Source organism: Helicoverpa armigera, chromosome 30 (assembly GCF_030705265.1).
Source record: "Helicoverpa armigera isolate CAAS_96S chromosome 30, ASM3070526v1, whole genome shotgun sequence".
In the NCBI taxonomy this organism is placed as follows: Eukaryota; Metazoa; Arthropoda; class Insecta; order Lepidoptera; family Noctuidae; genus Helicoverpa; species Helicoverpa armigera.
This window is the reverse complement of record NC_087149.1, coordinates 2,904,092-2,926,488: the sequence shown is the minus strand read 5'-3', so window position 1 is coordinate 2,926,488 and position 22,397 is coordinate 2,904,092.

The window sequence follows — 22,397 nt, the reverse complement described above, 5'->3', positions numbered from 1 at the left end:
AGAAAATGCCTGACTGGGCCGCCCACTTCCGGGTGCTCAGGGACAGGCTGGGCTTCCCTCCCCACGCGCGCCCCTACCAAGCCGGGGTGCGCTTCAGCCCGGAGTCGGAGGAGGAGTACAGGGTGGTCCAGCGGTACCTGACCACCCTCGAAGGAGAGAGCGGCCTATCATGGTTCGCCTATTCGCTGCCAGCGGAGCGCAGCCTGAAGGTGGCCATCAGGGGGCTGCCTGCCGACACCGACCCCGCCGACATCGAGGAGGAGCTGCGAGAGCTGGGATACCAGCCGGAGTACGTCCGCCATATCAAGGCACGACGCGGAAGACCCGGCTGCGTATTCCACGCTATAATAAAAAAGACGCCAAACATAAGGGCCATCTATGACACCGCCGTGTTGCTCAACATGCGCGGTGTCAAGATAGAGGCATGGCGCGGTAAGCGCGGACCAGCCGCTAGAGGCGGACGACGCCACCACCACCTTGATGGCGGCGGCGAACAGCCGAACTGGACCACGACGCAAGAAGCGCGGCAGCAGGAAAGGGAGGAAGCCTCAAGGAACCGCCGCGCACCAGTCCCGGACACAGACGCAGCCACCAGAAGCCGTCCCAGAGCAGGAGATGGCACCACGCGGAAGCCGGGCGCGGCCAGCGGATCGGACGCGGTTCCCGGGATACATCGTCTACCGGCAAGATGAAGAATCGGCATTCCTGCATCGGTACCGTGGTCTGGCAGTACTGGTGAAGAGAAGAGTCGTCCATCAGCAGTTAGCCCCTCTACAGCTTGCTTCCCTCTACACGCTGGGATTCCAAGTGCACGTGGCCGGCGAGGACGTCGACCTCTACGCGTGCTACAAGCCGCCCGCGACCCGCCTAGAACACGCGGAGTTGCGGGCCCTCTTGCCGCCGCACGCACCAAGGCCGGCGCTCATTGCCGGCGACCTGAACTGCAAGCACCCAGCGTGGAACAGCGTTCAGACGAACCTAGAGGGACGACGGCTCTTCGCGGACGCAGAAGCCCACGGGTAAACGGTGTCCGGCCCAGAAGTGCCCACCCATTACCCGGATCATGCCCTATACACAGCGGACGTGCTGGACATTGTGGTCCACAGTGGGCTCACGTGCCAGATCACGCAGCAAGTCTTGGACGACGAGATGCAGTCCGACCACCATCCTGTACTCGTCGTCCTTTCAGGAATGCCGACCAGACAGCGCCTCGTCGAAACATCAACTGGGACGCCTTCACAAACAAACTGGAGATCACCACGCCGACTCGGCCTATCGTCTCCCCCGCGGACGTGGACGGTCTGGCTGAAGAGGTCACGGTTTGCATCCAGAGCGCCTTAGATGAGGCGACAACGATGAGCCCGCAGGGGCCAACCGCCTACCCCCCCTGCCGTGCCACCTGCAAGCGTTGATCGCCCAGAAGAGGCGCCTACGCAAACGGTGGCAAGTAACGAGATGCCCGACGGAGAAGGCCGTCGTAACCGCCCCCCGCACACCGCCCGCTCGCACCGCGTCTCTGCGTGCGCCGATCTCGCCGTAGCTGCAAGGGACGCCGCGCCCCCTGCTACGAACTGCACGTAGCGCTACACCGTAGTGCTACGTCGTAGTCTAGCGAAGGGTTTATTAGTTGAAGTTGCCTAAGTGTTTCTATAACAGACAATGTCTAATAAAATAGATTAGCCCCAGGGTAAATCCACAGTTTCGTGGTTCCCAGGTGGAAACCTAACGGTGCCAACGATCTTGGGAGGGTGCAGACCCACCGCACCCGCCGAACCCCTTCAGGGCTAGGCAGTCAGGTGGAAGGACCTGCGAAGCGGCCTTGGGGGGCCCCCTAGTCGCCAGCAGTGCTCTTTAACCCCCGCTTGTCCACAGCCGCACCCGGGACGGTTGGGTGTCTCTACCCCAACGGCCCGGTTCGGTCGCAAAACCCATAGGGACCCACTGGGCATTAAGATTACCAGCGGGCTTACAAGCTTAGGGCTCACATTAGGTACTCACCTCCCTGACCACACCCGTCAGGGAGGGTACACATCCCCAGGAGATCCCACCTGGGGAGTTAGGTTAGTGGCCCTTCAGGCCGAAGGACACTTGTCAGCTCAGCTAGCGAGTTTGTTTGTGTTTTTCTTCTCGCTAGCGCAGCGCTAGGAAAAACACAAGGGAGGGCGCCTTTGGGGAAGTGTCCGCTCGAGGAGCTCACGTTTAACGTGTCTCCTCGGGGCATAGGTAGGTTAGCTGCCCCAACCCCCCCACCCCATCCTGTGTATCTAGTAGTTTATTATGACGCAAGACGTCGTAATAAACTACATCCTGGAGGTCGTGGCGAAGGACGCCGACCTCCAAAGGCGTTATGGCGCAAGACTGGCCTCCCTTCAGGAGTCAGTTGAGTGCGCCAACGCACTATCCGACGCGAGCGCCCGCTCCGGCTCACGCTCCCGATCCCCACTCACCACGAGTGGAAACTCGTCCTCCGAGGACGAGTTCCAATTAGTAGAGAGGGGCAAGAGGAGGAAGGGGAAGAGATCAAAGGGGTCAAAAGCCCCTAAGGCCTCTCCCCCCTCAGCCACTTCAAGCGGTTTACAGACCGCCTTCCCCCCGTCCATCTAGGCCGGTCAGCCCTATGGCTGACTCTCCGGCCAGTCCAATGGCTGACTCTCCGGCCTCCCCCTCTCCCCCCTCGTCGCCGATGGCCCCTCGTGCGGCCCGCCCAATCCAACCGTCGGCTATAGCTGGTCCGAGCAGCCGACCGGACAGCCCCATGGCCCTCTCACCGGCCACGCCTACGTCATCAGCTAGGAAGCTGAAAGCCCCCCCCCCCTGTACATACAGGACAAATCGAAATGGACCGAAGTGTCCAAATTCTGCGCGGAGCGCAGAATCAACTACACATCGGCCAGATCCACGGCCCAAGGGATCAGAGTTCAGGTCCCATCCACTACCGATTTCCGCGATCTATCTCGCGAACTTCGTGGAAGGCAAATCGCCTTCCACACATACTCCCTGCCGGAAGATATCCCGGTAAGGGTAGTCATTAGGCGCGTCCCTAGGGAGATCTCCACCGAGGAGGTTCTCCAAGACCTTCAGGCCCAAAACATCCCGGCCTTAAAAGTGCACCGCCTACACAAGGCGCGCGGGGGTGACCAGTACGACATGGTACTGGTCATTTGTGAGCAGACCACCGGCCCACACCCCATATTTAAGTTAAAGTCGATCTGCTCGCTCACGGGCATCAAGGTCGAAAAACCATATAAGTCCTCAATAGTAGGACAATGTCATAGATGCCAGCTGTATGGTCACAGCCAAGGCAATTGTTTCGCCCCTCACAGGTGCGTTAAGTGCCTAGGGGCCCATTCCACGGCGGACTGCCCCCGCCCCAAAGATGTCACGCAATGCACGGAGCCTCCAAGCTGCGTGCTTTGCGGCCAAGGTCACCCGCCAATTACAGGGCTGTCCGAAAGCCCCCAAGTTAGCCCAAAGAAGGCTGGCCAAACGCCACAGCGCGCGGCAACAGAGGGAGAGTCCTTCGGTGAAGACCTCCCAACCCCCGCCAGACTCAGCCCACAGAGGCCGTCTCCATGGAACGCTCTCAATCACCAGGGAGCCTTCCCCTCCCTGCGCCCCACTGCAACTGGACACCGCTGTCCCTCCCCCAGTTGCAGTAACTCCTCCAACCCTGGTCGAGCGGAGAACCACCCCCGCCATTGCACAAGCCCCAGGCCCAGTGCGCAATTCCCCTGCCCCCCCCCAATGGGGAACGGGCAATAGATGTAATATTCAACGCCTACAGAGCGTTTTTCACCCCTGCCGCCGATCGCATGGCGGCGGAAGTTAAGGCCGCGGGCAACAATGCCCAAAAACTTCTAGAGATTCTGGGTAGATATCCAGACATAGAACGGGCCCTAGGGGCACTTAATTACGACTAATATGGATAGGTTCCATACAAAGTCGTCTTTCAAACCGCGTTCCCTAAAATTGGCCTACTTCAATGCAAATAGCATGAATGACAAGAAGGAGGAGATCGCAAACTTCCTTTGCGATCACCAAATTGACGTCTTCCTTATCCAGGAAACCTTTCTCAAAACTCATAACCGCGACCCCAGAATTGCTAACTACAGTCTAGTGCGCAATGATCGGTCGCGCGGCCCAGGCGGAGGCACTCTTGTCTACTACAAGAATTCTCTGCACTGCATTCGATTAGACCCACCAGTCCTAGAATCAACTCTAGAAGTATCTCTATGCCGGCTAGGCATGACAAACCACCCGCCAGTGACAATTGTCTCTGCGTACATGGCCCCAAAAAAGGGGGAAACGGAAAATCACTCCCTTCTCATAAAGGACCTCACCTCGGCCTGAGCAACTCTGTTATCATAGCAGGAGACCTCAACGCCAAACACCCTGCTTGGAACAGCAGACTGTCAAACCCCAGAGGTAAAGTCATTTTCAACCATAGCGGTATACTCCACTTCGATCCGATAGCCCCAATGGAACACACTCACTACCCCCACAAAAGTACGCGTCAACCTGACGTTCTTGACATAGCTCTACTCAAGAACATTAACCTCAGGCTGAAGCAAATCGAAACCATCAATGAGCTTAGTTTGTAAGCTTTTTTACCCCTGGCTGGAGGCCTTAAAGTCTAGGCATCCACAGGGAAATTGTCCGGTTAAGCAGTAAAAGCCTCCTAGGCTGAACTGAAAGATGCCATTCAAAAAAAAAAGAAAGGTGATCCGGCATTCCGAACCCAGCGCTATCAAGAAAACAAGAAAATAAAGGAAGAGAAAAGGTACCCCTGAAGTCTTGTTATTGCCTGCACCCTCGTCGAACAGCATCCCCGCCACCAGCCCTATTCGTCGGATACACACATCAGCAATCATACAGTCCACAAGCCCTACATCTAAATAAACCTTTGTTTTTATAGTCATAGTTCAACATTGTAAACTATTTATTTATTATCTTACTCGTCCTCGATCGTCGGCCAATGCCACAGATGCCAGCAATACTTTTATTTATACAACTTCGTAATAAAAATCATTTAAATAGTCAAGTCTCTCATATCCATGAGCTTACTTCAGACCATAGGCCAGTCAAACTATAACTACTAAAGTATATTATTAAAAGAGCCAAACCAGCAGTCGGCAGGCAACCTCTCAAGCTCAAGAATAAACAACAAGAATGTCAGTACGAAGAGTTGTATTTCACCACACCAGTATAGAAAACGTGTCAAGTACAGTTTTAAATTTTTGTGAATAGTTAAAAAAAATATACAATCTACAATTATATTCATTGATTTTTTTTATGTATTTTTTTTTATTATTCCATTGTAATCTTAGCTATTTTTCTGTAAGCTTAGTATAGATATAAGCGTCAGAGGGTAAGGCGTTTGAGGAATTGCGCCACGGTAGGCACTCTGAGATCAACGTGTAACACGTGTGTGTGTGTTTCGTTACGGTCTGCGTCAGGACCGCCGTCACAAATCACCTTGGGTGGGCCGAAACCTGACATTGTTCTTTGTATGGCCGTTTTTCGTGTTACCCTAGCTGCTTGAGACACCTTGTCTTTCCGAAAGAAGTGGAGCAAAAGTATCATTGTATTTAAAATCGATACGTTGCTGCGTTCGAAAAAGGTCCCCAACTTATAATTTATATTGGTCTCCGCATTCATGGGACGCCCACAGGATGGGCAGCGCGGCGTCTTTTTTTTTTTTTTTTTTAACGACGTAAAAAATCATCAAATGACCCCTCCCGCTGTGGGTTAGCAGCGGTGAGGGAGTGTCAGACTCTTACTGACTAAAAGCCGTCGTGTTCCGTCGTAGGCCTTATGTGCTAGGGCCGCGGTACCTCTTTCGAACAACCCGCAGCCCCGGCAGGATTTACGTAAAAAGTTACGATTCAACGAACCAGTATCGTAAGTACAACACTGCACCACAGAGCTAGCAAAATTATTTGGAAGTTTGACATTTTGCAAGTGTCAATTTAGTCTACGAGATTAAAAAACAGACTATAGTTAATACTATTCGAAATGGTTCCATTTCACCGATACAACTACCTAAAACTGCAATCTAAAACTAAAATAATAACTAAAAACTGAAATCTAAAACTAAAATAAAAACTACAACCTAAAACAAAACTACAAATTAAAACTAATAAAATAAAAAAACAAACTACCTAAAAAATTAATCAAATTAAGTAATATGAACTAAAAATAACAAAATCAAAGCAAAGAAGAGCAAAACAAACAAAAATAACAACTGAGTACTAAAAAGCAAGAGAGAAAAACTGAAATTTTAATATTTAGATCGTATGGAGAATTCCCAACAAGTTTCGCGTATTTTCTGTACCAGTACGTTAAGATCAAACTTTACCGTAACTTATTTTTTTTTCGAAAATATATTTTTTTTTGTTTTCTTTGATGTTCGTATAAGCTTTATTGTGAATATGAAGCCTTTTTTGTTGAAATATTTAAGAATCTGTACTATGTAAATAACTAAGAAACTGAGTGATCATGTTACATATAAGATAGGAATTAAAGTTATGGCTGGGTGGCTGGTGGTTTTTTTTTTTAACAAGTTCTATGAGGAGAGCCTGTGGGCTGAGTCTGGTAGGGGGTTGTGATGAGGGAATCCTCACTACAGGGCTTTCACTCTGTTGGTATGCAGGTATGAGGTTCCGTACATAATGAGATGTCCTTTGGACGGGGAGAGCTTTGCTGTGAGCCCCTAGGCACTAGAAAGCACCTGTGAGGCGCGAAACAGTTGCCTTGGCTGTGGCCGTACAGATGGCAACGGTTCACAATAGAGGGCGAATAAGGAGAATAAGGGACAGTCCCAGCAGTAAGAAGGGTGGCTCGGTTGTCTACAGAGCTGGGCATCGCCGTATCAAAACCAAAAGAAAACCTAAAACTAAGAATAATTACAACTAATAGGTGTGACAGTTTGATACTTCTGTTTTTTTATTGGTACCTATCCTGTATTACTTGGTCATAGCTTGAGCCCACTTTAGGACTGCTGTTACGGGGTGGGAAGACGGAGACTTTTTACTTCATATAGGTCATAGATTAGTCAAATATTATAACAGTGCCCTAAGCCGTCTGAATCGTCACTTCTCTAAAGAGAGCTGAGGAGTGATATGTATACAATGAAGAGATTTCTTATAGTAGATAAGTGAGCCGCCTTTGTAACGTATTTCCTTGAGTTTAGTCTTTAGATTCGCATCATCCTTAATAATGAAAGCGCGAGACGGCGATATGCGTCTTTTTGACGTTAGAAATCCGTCGAGTAACTGCCCTGAAGGGCTTCTCAGAGAGTAAGTTCACCTAGCGGAGCTAGGCTAGGCTGCGGAGTGGCTAGCTCCGCTCCGGTGGACAGGCAGCCTTAACCTCTGCCGCCATGCGATCGGCGGCAGGGGTGTAAAACGCTCTGTAGGCGTTGAAGATTATGTCAATTACCCGTTGCAATGGGGGTCGGGGCGAGGGTGATTCTCCGCTCGACCAAAGTAGGAGGAGTTACTGCAATTGGGGGCAGCGGTGTCCATTAACCCGGGATGGACGGGGTTACAGTGGGGCGCAGGGAGGGGAAGGCTCTTTGGTGATTGAGAGCGTTCCACGGGGACGGCCTCTATGGGCTGAGTCTGGCGAGGGTTTGGACTCTCCCTCTGTTGCCGCGCGCTGTGGCGTTTGGCCAGCCTCCTTTGGACTAACTTGGGGGCTTTCGGACGACGATTTGCGTCTTTATGTCGTTCGAGGTCCGTCGAGTAACTGCCCTGAAGGGCTTCTCAGAGTGTAAGTTCCCCTAAATCGTTAAAGATGGGCCCAATATTACAGTATCGTTTGTTTATGGAGGTATTTGAAGCAGATGTGCAGTTGATCTTACGCTCGCTACACAAGAAAGAGGGAAGGTTTCATTTGTGTTAACGAACCTAGATTACTTTAAGTTGCGTAATGAACAATGACATGACTTAATAAGCTTAATACGAAAATACGGATACTCTTATATGCGTCAGTTTCTTTTAAAAAGGCAACTTCAACTATAAGTCCCTCTACGAGACTACGACGTAGCACTACGTGTAGCGCGTAGCAGGGGGCGGGTTGCTAGCCAGAGTTGCTACCTAATTGCTACCCTCCAGAATTAAATTTTAGACCACATCGATTCCGTGGATAAAAAGATTTAAAAAATGAGTTATTGCGCCTAACAAAATAGCAATTGGTAGCAACTAATGGTAGCTGGTAGCAATTAGGTAGCAACTCTTTATATGTATTTCGAGAGGATCGGTGATTTGTGACGGCGGTCCTGACGCAGACGGTTAATCGGCGTTCTACTGTAATGCCATGTCGCCGCTCATCCTATTTACGCAGAAGACTGTTTACTGCTTAACCGGACAGTTCCCTGAGGATGCTTAGGGGGGCAATAAGCTTAGCTTTACAACTAAGCGTCTACGTACTAACTAAGCAACTTACAATGTAATCAAGTGCTCAATTTGTTACCCTCCCTGCCCCGGCCAGCAGTCTCGCCCTACTATTGGTGCTACCTGTGTGTAACATTGTGAATGATGTACGTAATTCACTATGTAAGAATGTCATCTGAACCTACTAACTCCCCAGGCAGATGGGCCCAGCAGATGTGTCTCCCTGCCTGGTGCAGGGGTTAAAGGGAACGAGCGAATGCTTTCTTAAGTAAATAATTCGTCGCGACCTGCGATCTGTTCCACCTAATATAATTTCCGCAGTAGTAGGCAACATGTGCATTCATCGGTAGATACAGTAGAACGCGGTTTGAAGCACGACGCTGTATGGGACCTATCCATACTAGTCAGTCGTATTTAAGAGCCCTTAGCTCTAGGGCCTGTTCAATTTCTGAGGAGGTAATCCTCACCGTGGGGTTCTCTATTGACAAGCATTACGGCGCTTGGCCAGCCTCCTCTGGGCTAGTATTAAGACAGCCCCTATAGTTGGCAGGATGACCTGAATGGCCGCAGAGTACGCAGCTGGGTGGAGCATTCATTAATGTCCTTTGCGCTGGAGAAGTCTGCAGTCCTCCTGTGGCCATATAGTGGGCAGCTGTGACATTGGCCTACGATCGAGAATATAAGGCCTCTCGATCTTACTGCCCGAAAGTGAGCAGACGGACTTGATTTGGAAGATGGGGTGTGGGCCTATGGAGCAGGATCGCGCACAGCGCAAACAGGGTATATCAGTAACGAGGCCCAAGTAGTGGCATGCTGAGCCACCTGCGGTTAGGCGCGCGCCCACTGTATTACGTACATTTAATGTAAATATTAAGATTTTCTTTGTTGTACTTTTAATTTGTGATATTCGTATTAAGCTTACTATGAATATTAAGCCGAATAAGGAGAATAAGGAACAGCCCCGACAGTAAGAAGGGTGGCTCGATCGTCTACAGAGCTGGCCACCTCCATATTCAAATTAAAATCAGAGGAAAACTAAAACTAAGTATAATTTAATTGAATAATAGATGGGACAATTTGATACTTCTGTTTTTATTGGTAGGAGGGTTGAGGATGCCTAGACTTTACGGGGGTTAGCTTACTTTACAAGTTTACAACTAAGCAACTTACAATTTAATCAAGTGCTCAATGTGTTACGGACCTATAAAGAGAAGAATAATAAGGAAAAGTTATTAATAATTAAGGATCTTTCAAATCAGCCCTAAAAGCTCGTTACTACCTTGGAAATAGGATAAGCATTGCCATCAAGCGTGGCAATGCTGCCAGCCTAATGAGCACGCTCCCAGTCGACAGCGATGAGGGTTTCAGTTATCTCATCGTCAGGTTCTAGGAGGGCATGCCTCGGGCGGCGAGTTCTACTGATACTCCCGCATCAGAGTGTAATTGCTGGCTATTTAGGTTAAATATTTAGACGAGAGAGAGAGACAGAGATAAACACATGGCGTCCGTATACGCCGTCCGCGTACGCCTGTGCGTCAACGCGTCTGTACTACCCACCCGCCTAATTAACGAAACAGTCAAATAAAATGTAAATATTGCAACTTTACTAGCGTACCGCTGTAAGTATGTAAGTTCGGCACTCAGATATGGGTTAATATTACTGGGTTTTAATTCTACAAAAGTTAGTGAGGCATTCATATCACAAAAAGGCTTTCGCTATGTCGAAGAAGGGTGCTCTTCTCCGTTGAGAGTTTGCGTTGGAACTCAACGCCAGGACGTAATCCTCAACGATGCAGTGCACTTGGTGAACACACGAGTGTTGGTTTCTGAATCCAAACTGCTCGTTAGGAATAAGGCTCTTTCTCTCGACATAATCTTTGAGACGCTTATGAATAAGTCTCTCATAGATTTTGCCGAGAGAAGTGAGGAGGACAATCATCAACAACATCTTCCCCCAAGCCTGGAAAGAAGCCACAGTGATTGGCATACCCAAACTAGGCAAACCCTAAATCGGAGCCTTCGAGCGAGACCGATTAGCCTCCTAGATTAAACTGCGACTTTATACAGCAGTGATCCGTCCCATCATGACCTAAGCGGGAGTTATATTCTCCCCACGCCAAGCCCTGACCCTTCCTGACGACCCCATCACCGCTCTCCAAGAAAGGCGTAGGGAAACCAGTACGATCAGGAAGTACAAATACGAAACGAAATATATAAAACGTGGAGGTACGCGTACGCGGACCAATTCAAACTCAAATCGCCGGCATTTGCCCTGACCCCACAGTAGCAGTCTAAACGTACACCTTGTTTACACTGGTCTTCGTGTCTCCGGGTACAACAAAATACAATCCGCACATCGAAACCCGTTATCAAGAGCCAGTGACAACGGGGCGTCAACGTCTCGAAGCCATACCCATAGTCCCTGCGTCTGAGTTACGTCCGTCCCGCACAGTGAGTGATAATAAAAGGTACCAATCACGAGACAACAAAATTAGCTTTGCCGAGAATCCTCACAACTCACAACAACACAACAAGAAAAAATTTACTTGCATGACGATCCAGATTTTTAACTCAATTCCTAACACGATAAGGGAACTCCCATTATCCAAGTTCAAACTTAAAAAATAGTTAATTGATAAATGTTTTTATACGGTTCCTAAATTCTTAAAGCAAAAAATAAACATGATAAAAGTATTGTGGTGCAATTATAATGTAATAATTGTATTCTCTCAAATGAAGGTAATTTTATTGGATTGCTTAAAATGTCACTTTTGTATGTCGAAACTTAAGCTATGGGTACCAGTGTCTACTTATCTGCATAATGGTTAAGCAGTGAAATATGCTGTACTTAATGTAACCTAACTATAAACCTGTAATACCGTGTTTCTGCAAATAAAGATACTTATTCTATTCTTGTTATGAACGAATGTCTGTGCTTTTTAGGATGTAAAATTGATATTATGGACGAAATACGTTTGGTGCAGATGTGAATATAACTTTGAAGAGGCTGATATTTCTACTGCTAAAACCTGATATTAAATTAGGATGTTTTCACGCGTAAAGCCGGTGACATCAGCCACAGATGCCGTATAAGCTATCGAAATGGTAAGAATGCTGTATAAAGTCTATATGTGCTGCCAGTGTGATTAACGCTATCTTATACATACACATAACATCAAAACTTTTACATTAAGAATTTCCGGTACGGTAGACTGCACATCAGTGGTAACTGTCATGCACCTTAACTCAATAGTAATAAGTACGATTTTCCTATAAAACTGTTACCACTGACCTGAAGTTGACTGTACAACTAGAGCACACTGCAAACTTAAGTCGGCCGTTAGTTGGTTTAGGGTCCTAAATCAGTATAAAGACACACGTAACAATAATCAGTCGTAATCGCATCAGACATAGTAAAAACTTTGATGGAATAGAAGATTTCCTTTAAATAAGTTGTAGTCTTATCACCAAACCAACTCGGCCGACTATTTAGTCTGCAGTGTATGCTTATAATTAGTAATTCCCTACCTTATGAATATATTTTCTTAGTATTCAGCTATGTTCACGTAGTTGCAGCGGCGCGGTGTTGTCGCCCGCGTCTGTCTTATTCAGTCGTGTTTGAAGAGAACTTGCGAGCAATCCATCTGAAATTCATAAATATGAAAAATATCTTGATGTTATAATATTAAAAAGAGGACAAACTTTGTACTTTTGTTTTTAATGGAGGATAAAGTCAACGACGACTGGACCGATTTGAAAAATTCTTTCACCATTAGAAAGCTACATACATCATCTGCAGTAACATCCTACTATAATATTATAAATGCGAAAGTCTGTTAGTTTTTGCGTCATTTAACCGATCACCATGAAACTTTGTACACATTCTAGGTGGTACTAGAATTAATATAGGATACTTTTTATCAACACACCATGCGGGAGGGAGCTAGTAGGCTATATTATATCCCGGTGCGGGATAGCAGTTCCCACGGGACGCGGGAGAAACGGCGGGAAAACGACTTGTGTTTAAGTATTTCTAGTACAAATATAATTAGTAATTCTGTACCTTATGAATTATATTCTCTGTATTCAGCTATGTTAACGCAACGGTTTACTCGCCAACGCCACTGCGTCTAAGTTTCATTCACTGGTGTTTGAGAACTCGCGAACAAACCATCTGAAATTCATAAATAAGAAAATTATCATTTTTTTATGGACTAATATTATAAAGAGGAAAGATTCGTATTTTTGTTTGTAATGAATAAAGAAACAAACTATGTCGAACCGATTTTTGAAAATCCTTCAACCTTTCTGTGAGTAGTATAAGCTATATTTTATCCCGGTTCGAGCAGTAGTTACCACGGAAAGCGAGTGAAACCGCGGTTGAACGGCTGGTGTTTAACATAAAGCTTATTCAATTATAATGGACTGGCTTGTTGGTCCAGTAGTCGCAAGCACAACTGCTATCACTGAGGTCTCGGGTTCGATTCCCGGGTCGGGCCGGAACAGCTTTGTGGGTGTGTTGAACTTTCACAAAGCAGTCTGGAAGTTGGTGATTGATGCACCCGTGTATCGGAGAGTACGTCAATGTCGGTCCTGCGCCCGAACTCTCTTTGGTGGTGTCGGATTGCCGTCCGATCGGCCTTTGAGAGTGAAGGAATAGTGAGTGCACTTGTGTCTAAGCAAATGCTTGTGCACTATAATGTCACGAGGCTGGCATATCGCCTTATATGAGAACGACTATTTACGACTTGGACGTATTATTTAATGAGTAATATTGTACCTTAATAATGTCTGCTCAGTATTCAGCTATGTTCACGCAGTTACAGCGGCGGTTTACTGGCGACCGCGTCTCATTCACTGCTGTCTGCGGAGAACTCGCGTACAATCCATCTGAAATTCATATAGGTACATAAAAATATTAGACATTGTAAATAGATTTTTGATGATTATTTATTTGGTACTACTAGCGCCATCTATGAATTTTGCTACCAAACATATGTAATTTCGGTAGAAATGTTATTTATTTTGTTCTTTGGAGCGTTTTGTATTTTTTTTTATGCAACTTAGACTTTGCTATGCTTCTATGGTATGTTATGCACTCTTACCCGATTAGCAACAGCTGTTTTCTTATAAGTAGATTAGCCAACTGCGCAGGAAATTATAGTGCACAAGCATTTGGACAGACACAGGTGCACTGACTATTCCTTCACTCTCATAGCCCGATGTGACGGCAATCCGACACGACCAGAAAGAAATCAGGCGCAGGACCGACATTTACGTGCTCTCCGATGCACGGGTGAGTCAATCAATAACTTCCAGACCATGGGCTGCTTTGTGAAAGTTTAAAAACATGTTACAGGCAACGGCATAGCAGCCGAGCTTACGACTACTGGACCAACGAGGCAGTCACAGGTGCAGTCGAGTAAGTAAAAGAAATACTAATACACACCTTCATCTGAAGACCAGCAGTAGTGTTCGAGAGCCATCTTCGTTAACTGTCGGCTGCTCTCGGCTCCGCTCGGCTTAGCTCGTGTCTGCATTCACTGGCGCTTCTGACGAGGATTTTTGATGAGTGTCCTGAAATTCATTAGCATGAAAATATTAGATGATGTAGTCTTTGAGAATCTAAGTTCTCATGGTTAAAGTTTAAGCCGCATAGATAATGAGGTTAAGCAACGCTTAACAAGGTCGGTCTGTAGATGGGTGACCATCTTGTCATGACAAGTTCTTCTGTGTTCTGGAAGGCACGATAAATTGCTGGGTCCCAGCAATCATATGAGTATCTTTGGAAGTCTTTATGGGTAGTCAGAACCAGAAAAACTGACAATTTATTATTACTAAACGGTATCAGGTTGCCCAAATAACTTGGTTGAGGTCAGATAGGCAGTTGCTCCACTGAACTGGAAGGCAACACAGTTGGGAAAATTCTTGGCAGAACAACGTGGTTTGAGAATCCAAGTAATTAATTTACAACCAGCTTCTGCCAGCAGTTCCACTCACATCCTGAAGGATATACTTTGTGCACCCAGGTTAGACTTAATTCATTTACTAGCAGTTTTCCCGCGGTTTTCACCCACGTCCCGTGGTAACTACTGCCCGTACCAGGATAAAATATAGCCTATGTTACTCGTGGATAATGTAGCATTCAGATGGTAAAAGAATTTTAAAAAACGGTCCAGTAGTTTTTGAGCCTATTCATTACAACCAACCAAACAAACAAACAAAGTTTTCCTCTTTATAATATTAGTATAGATTTATGACAAATGGGTTATAAATTGAAATAATTTTTGATCAGTTATTTGTCCGGTATCAGACCAACTATTTAAAAAATATAAACCAACAACCAGGCCGGCAGTTGGCTGATTGTTTAGTCTGTGTGTGCATACTAAATGGAAAACAAATTGTGATATAATGAGGTATGTAATAGTGCAACTTGCTGAACATACTTCTTAAAGCTACTTAACACATGGTAAAGATAAAACACTGACCTGTTTTAATTACATTTCCAGGTTTTCCTCAGCGTTCTGAACACCAGTAAATGATTTCAGGCCGGTGTATTCCTTCCGTTCAGCAGCGACGGCAGTACATCAACCCTGATGTACTGCCGTCGCTGCTGAACGGAAGGAATACACCAGGCAATTCACCCGAATTGCCTGACAACTTGAAAGCCTGGACTGCAAGAGCTCTGATGTCTAGCAGACACTCATGTGCAAAGCCCGATGGCCTGGTAGGGACACCTTCAGTGGATCTCGCTATTGACATCTTTTATACAGCCAAAATCAAACTGTAGCACTTTCTCACGTACAATTTTAAAGTGTGTCGAAGTTAGAAGCATAATTCTCGATGATAGCAGACCTTGAAAATGTAAACACGTCGGGTAGCAGTAACACTGGCTTTGGAACTTGCTCGTTCGGTGACACTGAACTTGCCAGCAAGCTGTGTGGAGCGGGTTGACCGGTGCTCAAAGCTGTGGCAGCTGGAGTCGTGGTTGTAAGTGCACATGCTCTCTGGTTACGGCAGGACCTGTAACATGTACCAAATTAAGCATGCGGTACACAAATGCCACGACTTCTAGCCCAATGCACGTTTCCATCATCAGATCCTGTCCTGATGACTATGGGACCACCTGGGAAGAATACCCTATCAAACATATCATTTACCGATTTGCAAATGATTTCTTTTTTTGTTTTCTTCCAGGCGTTTTTGAGTAATCAATGAACATACATTAACTCACAAAGGACTAAAACCTTCTAAATGTAACAAATACTTTTCGGAAAACCGCATCCCTTCAGCCAAACGCGAGATAATCGCGGACAAACATACATACATACACACAAACAATCAAACTGACAACTTCTTTTCTTGAAGTTGGTTAAAAAGTTTCAATTTCTACCTCAGTTATTACTTAATGCTTTAAGAGAAGTATTGACAAATATTGATGCAGGCAGGCAATATTATAAAGAATAATTAGAAAAAAATGTATTTATGGTATTTATGTTGCTTTGTTTGTAACGGATAAAGTAAAAAACTACTTTCATCATCTCAGCCATAGGACGTCCACTGCTGAACATAGGCCTCCCCCTTAGATTTCCATAGATACCTGTTGGAAAAACTATTTTACCGATTTGAAAAATTAGTCTTCCAAAGGCACATAGGCCTTGGGTTTTTATCCCAGTACGAGCAGTCCTTTTGAAAGTTTAATGTTTATTTATAGCCTAAAATCTTAGAAAATACTGATCAGATTTGAAAATTAATTTACTGTTGGGACGCTTAATACATCTCAGGGTCACAATGGGTATATTTTGTCTGGGTACTGCTTAAAAAAATGTAAAATAATTGTTCAATTGATTAAAAAGAAGTAATAATCACAGCGCACATGAAAAAGCATGCATATCAGATATCCAGCAAAACTTGTATTGTTTAACCTATACAAATATTTTAAAACCCAAATCTATTGGATCAAAATACATCTGTTGGAGTGTCTAATGACATACAGAGCGTATCATAAAATCTAAGACAGCCCACTGAGCTAAAAATTTGATAAAATTTCATTTCATAGGGTAAGGAAATAAAACCAAGGGGTATTGGGTTGCCCGGGTAACTGGGTTGAGGTCAGATAGGCAGTCGCTTCTTGTAAAGCACTGGTACTCAGCTGAATCCGGTTAGACTGGAAACCGATCCTACCATAGAAGTTTGGAGGACGATGAGGGGCAGCTAATAATATAAGATACCTAGGTTATCGTTCTACTATTTAATATATTCAAGACCGCCTCTCAGATGACCCACTGACCAAAAAGTGTGAAATGCCAGCTAATGTACTAAAACCTCATGTAAAAATAAACCTTTTTACTAATTAAACAAGATGGCGGAGGTGTTCCATTTTCAAACGCCCTAAAGACGATCCGCTGACAAGACTTTCAAAATTCGATATTTGAAACTCGTTCTTTACCAAGTTATAAATAAATATAGGTGCCTATTTATTGTGAGATACTAAAATGGTTGAAAATCTACCTAAATGCGTCTTGTGTACCTACTTTAGGCATTTTACATTAGAAAAATAGAACAGATTTGAAAATACATCCACTGCCTGGGAGATTACGGAACCAGGAGTGATTCTCTTTTTAAATCCAGCTACCGGAAAAAGTAGGTACCTACCTACAATCGGGACGCGAGTGAATTCGCGGGCGGAACTATACCAAATAATCGTGTGATGAAAACTGCCCTACGTGTTTCATTAAATACAATATAACACAATATTATGATCACAAAAATTAACAAGTACCTACGTACAAAAATTGTGAAACTTAGAAACTGATAAGAGGTGAAAAAAAACTTACCCGAGTAGTTGAGTACGCCGAAAACCCGGTAGCAGCCTCGATGCCTCTTCATACGTTCGTAATTCACTCACAGCCAAGCTGAAAACATAATAAAAGTCACATAAATAATCGTAGTTTAAACTACAAGCCACGTGCGGCCACAAGTGCCTACTTCATGAAAACTCGAAACTTAAATATAAGTTGTTTAGCTAGATACTTACGCTGAATAGGAATTCATAACGGAGACAATGAAATGACTGTTAAAAGACACTTTTCTTGAACAAGTACAAGTAAAACTTAGTTTTTTGAACACGTTTCGTGGTTTCGTGCAGTTCGCAACGGCGTCGGCGGTGAAAAGAAGGTTCGAATGTTCTTCGCCTGTGTGGGTGTGTGTCGCTGTTGGCGCAAAAATGGAGGTAGATCGATGCAAGGACTTTATATGATTATAAAGTTATAGGGTAGATGAAAAATCATTAAAATTACATTATTTAAGTCATTACATTTATACACTTTTTTTTGTATTGTGACAAGAATGTTTCTGAAACATGAAAATAATAAAAATTGCTTTGAAAATGGAATATAAGCGGAAATCAGTCTGTTACGAAGTGGCGCCATCTATGATTTATTGTAAGAACTAAATGCTTAAGATTAGATACGATCGGATACACGTCGAATACGATTCTAAACGGATTATTACTTTTATTCTTAAGCTGTGTTTTTTTTCTTTTTGTTCAAGAAATATGTGAATAAATAGAAATGTACATAGCATATGAGCTACCTATGGACTGTAGAGAAAATTATTTCGGATATGTACTAGTTTTTTGAGTGATATTTTTTTATTATTAATATTGACAAACTAATCATAGCCTGAATAACGCATACCTTTGCTCATACAAAAATTTGTTTCTATATGACATTATCTCCCTCTTCCTCAATAGCATTGTTTCTTTCACACGCAGTTCCTGTCGTCTTTTCTAGAATGTTCTAACATCGCTAAAGCTGGCAACGTCGCAAAAAATTCTGCCGTAATATAAAGGCTGTACTAGATATTTGGTTTACACCCACCCTCATTTAGAAAAGGTTCATACCTGATGAAATAATTATCGAAATCATCTTTTAAAATTATTTTTACCAACTTCTATACCAAGACGTTTTTTATTATTTCGTGTGTTTTTAAATACACGTTAGTGGATTAAGTTCTCTAGAACGCATGAACCGATTTAGGGATTGTAAGGTACCAAAATTGAACGAAAAATTTGGCTAAGTACGAGTCGGATTAGCGCTCGGTTCCGCAGAATTTATCTGTAAAACAGCCTAAATGTCGCTTTTGCAATAAGTTTGTATGTCCTTTAGACATCAATGACTGAGCAGTAGCATTGGAAAATATCTCGAGGAAACCTGGACTAGAAAGTCTAAAACTTTGCTAGGGAGTTTGTTCCACCACTTCTTCTTCCTTCTTCATTATCTTTAGTTTTTTTTACTCGTCCGTGTATTTTCAATAGAGTACAGAATACACGCCACTTCACGGCAAAACCTAACAAATTATCAAAAGGTCTGGAACGGACTTAAAAAATATGTTACTTTGTCTCAAAAAATTGAGGGTAGTTAGAAATCTTTTGGGTTGTACTGCGCTGACGTTTGCACTGTTGCCAAACTTCTCATTTCCTGATCATTAGTGTCAATTTCTTTGTTCTATATTCGAACTCATTTCTTTTTTAGAAACCTGGCGGCAGCACTTGCGGCTAACACGTGAGTGAATTTTTATATCAAGAATTTCTGTAGGTATTTCTCACATATTTAAACGCGTTTCAAATATTAGTTTTCTTACTAGAATACTTGCTTTCTTATTGTAAAACTGTATCAATTTTAATAGTTGTAATGGAGTGCGTACTTTTAGACAGTGCGTGTTTTTCTTTTGTTTTACGTGGTATATCTGTTATGGACCATGTGATTAATTCGGGCATTATTTATAATGCCCGAGCATTATGAATAATGCCCAGCTTTATCGGGCCAAGTGATTAATAACTATCTTAGCTTCATTATTTATCACATTGCACGGGCATTATTATTTTGCTACATGGCAGTTGGGCAATTTGATAATAAAGCTATATTTTACGCGGTGCGAGGGCGGGGAGGGAAGTACGCATGGCGTAACACGCTTTGACCTATCAGAGACCGCCAAAAAGTTATGTACCTCAAAATGCCATCATAGTGGCAGTTGTTCTAATAAATAAATTCTGTTACTTGCTATATATTTTATGATTATTGATTTAAATTGTATGTTCTATTTTAATTATATTTTCATTTGACTTTTATTAAGAGAAGTTAATTATGCTAAATAATGAGTATGATTGCTTACACTTTAGTTTATTTTGTTTTATAATAATAAATAAAATAAAAATTTCTATAAAACAAAGATATGTTGTAAACTTGTTGTTTTAAAATTTAATTATATTTTATGTTATATTTTTAATATGACTTCAATTTTCAAAACCTTTAAATGCAACTGCCTCGTTGGTCTAGCTGTCGCAAGTGCGGCTGCTGAGCGCGAGGTCTCGGGTTCGATTCCCGAGTCGGGCCGAAATCGCTTTGTGGGTTTTAGAAGACTTTCACAAAGCAGCCCGGAGCCTGGAAGCTGGTGATTGATACACCCGTGCATCGGAGAGCACGTAAATATCGGTCCTGCGCCTGATCTCTCTCCGGTCGTGTCGGATTACCGTCCCATCGGGCTATGAGAGTTAAGGAATAGTGAGTGCACCTGTGTCTGCGCAAATGCTCGTGCACTATAATATGTCCTGCGTAGTTGGCTAATCTCCTTACATGAGAACAGCCGCCGTAGCCGATAATCGGCTAGGAGGACATCAAATGCAAAAACTAGTGGATTTTTAAGGCAGACGTCCTTCATAATTAATCCAAATCATGGGGCTGATTATTTAAGTGGTTTAATATTTAGTTTATTTAAAGTTAAATGGTTATAACAATAAAAATAAATCAATTAAATATGTTAGTATTACTTTGCCCGAAAGGTCACGGGCAATATGTATAGTGCCCGGTCAATTTGATTATTTGAATAAATATTATCAAATTGCACTCTCATATTGGGCATTTTTCATAATGACCGGGCATTATGTATACTGCCCAATTTATCACTTGGTCCATAACATATCTACTACGTTAGTACATATGTTTTTATGTGAATTCCCGCAATTATTAGACATTTTACACTGAAAAATCACCAATTAGATATCCCACATGTTTTCACTTATAATACCACAGCTTCATTAGCTTCATAATTATCTGGCATTTCTATCGGAAATGCCCGATAATTTTGAAGCTCGTGTGGTATTCGGGAGATTATTTTTCCGTCCCAAATGTCGGCCACAACCTGTCAGTTTGACGTAGCAACGACCAGAGAAAATATTCAAAAAAAATTATCAGTATAATACCATGTAGGTTGTACCACGTGACGTCGAATGGTGCAATTCTATTGGTCGATATTTGGGTCGGAAAAATAATCACTTATAATACCACAAGAGCTTCAAAATTATCGGGTATTTTCCGATAGGTTCGTTGCAAACAAATGAAGGAGTCAAGTTTTTCAGGTTAAAAAATAACGAGCGCGAAGCGCGAGTGATTTTTCCTGAAAAACTTGACGACTTTATTTGTTTGCAGGGAACCTTGAGGGAAATGCCAGATAATTATGAAGCTCGTGTCGGGAGATTATTTTTCCGTCCCAAATGTCGGCCACAACCTGTCAGTTTGACGTAGCAACGACCAGAGAAAATATTCAAAAAATTTTCAGTATAATACCATGTAGGTTGTACCACGTGACGTCGAATGGTGCAATTCTATTGGTCGATATTTGGGTCGGAAAAATAATCATTATTATTTTTAAAGATATCTTTTGGCTTGCCCGGCAGTTTTTCACAGGCAAAATATTATGACTATAGTACTTAATATTTTGTTTCTTTTCTCAGGGTGAAATACACGATACAACGAAGGTTTAACTTCGAAAATTCTCAAAAGATCTTAATGGTTTCCGAGTATACTTACTTATCGAGCACGATACTTCTATCGGCAGCCATGATGCATCTTACAAAATGGATAAAAATGTTCATATTTGTAACTTTTTACGTAAAGAAGGACTCTATCTCGAGATATGAAGGTAAGCAAAGGTCGTTGTTTTAAATCTTTTATTGTTCTGTGTTTTTAAATTTTAAAAGTCGTTATGGGTAGTCAGAAGCCAGTAAGTCTGACACCAGTCTAACCAAGGGGTATAGGGTTGCCCGGGCAACTGGGTTGAGGGGGTCAGATAGGGCAGTCGCTTCTTGTAAAGCACTGGTACTCAGCTTGAGCTACATGCGGTTAGACTAGAAGCCGACCCCAACATAGTTGGGAAAAAGGCTCGGAGGATGATGTTTTTAAATTTTAATTAATTTAAAAAATAACGGTTCTGTGTAGGTATTTTTTTGTTACGTGTTTATTTAACATTTCTTGTTTGAAAAATATCTATTTTTAAACCAGCAAGAATTTTATAAAGATTCTCCTAGAGGGGGGTTTTTAACTTTGAAGATGATTATTTGAAACCAATAATAAATTATTTTCAGATGCTGACTTGTGTAGTTGCCGCGTACCTACAAGACTGAGGCTTGGCTACAATTTGGAGATTTCTTTGTGAAGAAGGATGAACTGTCAAAGGTACTCGCCTACTATTCACGCAAACTAATTTATTTTAGAACGATTTATGTGCAATTTTATTTGTTGTAGAAACAAAACTGCTTTTTATGTAGGTACGTGTAAATCTTACAAATACTATGCAGAAAATCGCATAAAAATCAGTTCAGCCACACCTGACATAATCGCGTACAATCATGGACCTATACATACATACAGGTCAAACCGAGAACCTCATTTTTTTGACGTTGGTTAAGTGTACAGACTTGAAAATCAAAACCAGTTCAGCCAAACGTAAGATACCTAAAACATAAAGTCACACCTGGTGTCGGTTGGGTGTCTCTACACCCTTCGCAGTAGACTGGCTAGGGCCCGTTCGCACAATAAGACTGGCGAACGGTTTACAAGCTTAGGGCTCACCAATAGGTACTCACCTCCCTGCCTATACCCGGCAGGGAGGGTTACTCATCCCTGGGCCCATCCACCCGGGGAGATAGGATATAGGTCTTAG